Source organism: Rattus norvegicus, chromosome 17 (assembly GCF_036323735.1).
Source record: "Rattus norvegicus strain BN/NHsdMcwi chromosome 17, GRCr8, whole genome shotgun sequence".
In the NCBI taxonomy this organism is placed as follows: Eukaryota; Metazoa; Chordata; class Mammalia; order Rodentia; family Muridae; genus Rattus; species Rattus norvegicus.
The window spans coordinates 1,490,110-1,492,500 of NC_086035.1; the positions used below are offsets into that span (position 1 = coordinate 1,490,110).

Below are 2,391 nucleotides of genomic sequence, written 5' to 3' on the forward strand. Positions count from 1 at the left end.
GACAAAAGTGTATGAACAAGGCCAGAGAGATGGCTCAGTAGGTAAAAGCCCTTGCTGCTCTTCCAGAGGATCTGAGTTTGATCCCCACAACCACCTGTTACTCCAACTCTAGGTATCCAACATCCACTTCTGGTCTCTGTGGGAATCCACACATGCATTCACAGAAACAATAATTTAAAAAAAAAAAAACCAAAGAAAAACTGTCAGTTCCCTTATGTAATAATGTCATCTTGCGAGTGGATTTATGTCACACGTAACCCATGAGTACTGAGGAGTTGACATTGGTGGTAATTAAATAGCAGTTTTCTTTTTATTGAATACCCGTGTGTACCAGGTGAGTTACACGTGTCCTTCATGACCCCGGATGATGTCATTTCAGACTGGCTTTCCAGGTAATGAATGGGTTCTCAGGTTGGTTTCAGGCTTGTCCGATGTCACACTGCTAACAAGAGACAGAACGGGAACTTGAACTCATGTCATCCTGCCCCAGAAGCCACATGCTTATCCCTACACCAAGCTGCCTTATCAAGGAAGGCCACCAAGAAACGAGGCTTTTCCCAGGTCTAACTGGCTCTTCACCAATATATAAAAATGTAACTATTTCAACACAGACCATTTCTTCAATCAAACAAATCCCCCTCAAACACACCATCATGTCAAGGTGCCAAACTGTTCCTTCACAACCTTAATGCCCAACAAGAACTCCTGGCTATGGGGTTTATTAGCCTTCTTATCATAAAGATGGGCTTCGTATCATAGGAGAGAAAGACGAGACTTCCCTAAAGTCAGTCAGGTCACTGAAGTCATCTCAGGTCCCATCCCAGACTTCAGACTTGGAAGCCAAGCAGACTGTGCCTGGCAGGCTCTTGGTTGCCCAAGCCTCAGGGACGTGAGTCACCTCTACAGAAGACACTGCCGTCTTCAGTAAGGAGATTATCTGGTATTATAGGAGACTAAGGTAAAGGAGAAACACAGTGTCTTTAATCCCATGTCTAATGAACTGAGAAAGAATTCCTTGTTAGAAAGATCTATCTGCACAGGATTGAGAGTGACTTTCTGATAAGTCTGCTCTCGCCCTGGGGCTAAGTCAGTGCGGATGCGTCCCACCTGCAGCCACAGAAACACCTGGAAGACTTGGTGCCAGGAGCTCAGACCACTTGTGTGGCTCTCTCCACTGTATCCTCCCTCACTGGTCGGTCAAAGTAAGACTCAGGAAGAGAGCCTAGCAAGCGTTGGTTGGCTGTTCACACTGGCTGCACCAATAATGATGCGTCCACAGGGGTTTTGCCGACAGATTGTGTCTTCTAATAGTGTTGGAGGTTACACCCATAAAATCTTACTGACGCGTCTGCCTAACATGAACTGAACAATGTCAACAATAATAGACATGTCAAAGTGGACGAGGAGAAAGTCCAGGGGGCCTCAACAGTACACAAAGAACTACAGGCACCTAAGAAACTCTAAGAGTGGAAAAAATAGCCTTCTCCAGGAAGAAGCACACCAATTGGTTATTCAATACCAATTGATCAACCATGAAAGCATAGATTCAAGCAACATTACACAGGCTGAACAGGTTATATTTAGGAATATATATGCATAGGCATGTGAAATATACATTATATATGTTTAACAACAATTAATGAAAAAAGAGACCTTGAATTTGAAAGAGAGCAAGGAGGGGTATAGTCAAGGGTTTGAAGGAAGGAAAAAGAGAGGGGAAATTATGTAATTACATCATAATCTCAAATATAGTCATATATCCAGCTGGGCTTGGTATAGAGCTCAGTGGCAGAGGGATTGCTAACATCCCTAAGGCCCTGGCCTCAATCCCAAGGTGTTATTAAAAATTATAGGGGTTGGGGATTTAGCTCAGTGGTAGAGCACTTGCCTAGCAAGTGCAAGGCCCTGGGTTCGGTCCCCAGCTCTGAAAAAAAGAAAAAAGAAAAAAAATTATAGATGGGAGCCAGGAGTGGGAGAACATATTACTACAGTCTTGGCGCCTGGAAGCTGAGGCAGGAAGAGTGCAAGTTTGAGGCTGGGGCTAACCTAGGTTACATAGTGAATGCTGTTTCTGTTGTTTTAAGTGATAGACCAAAGAGAGAATGAAAGAAGGAAAAACTGTCAGGGATGAGGCTGTATAGCTCAGCTGTAGCTCAGCTGTAGCTTAGTGTTTGCCTACCGTGCATGAAGCCCTGAATTCAAAGCCTGCACTACATTAAACTAGGTCAGTAGTCATTAGGATGCAGAGGCTTAGGATTGGATGCTTAACATCATCATTCATTACACAGGGAGTTTGAATAAATCCTGGGCTATATGAGACTTGGGCAGGGAAAGATAGATTAGACAGACAGATAGACAGATAGATAGATAGATATGTAGATAGATGATAAA

At 43.6% G+C, this 2,391-nt stretch overlaps 1 long non-coding RNA gene across 1 annotated transcript in view; it reads right to left on the reverse strand.

Annotated features, from left to right (window-relative positions):
* Positions 1-284: 284 nt before the first annotated feature.
* Positions 285-2,391, reverse strand: part of LOC134482763 (uncharacterized) — a 3,471-nt gene continuing 1,364 nt past the window's right edge. The window contains exon 2 of the long non-coding RNA XR_010059306.1: positions 285-442. This is a non-coding gene — a long non-coding RNA (uncharacterized LOC134482763). The remainder of the gene's footprint in view (positions 443-2,391) is intronic.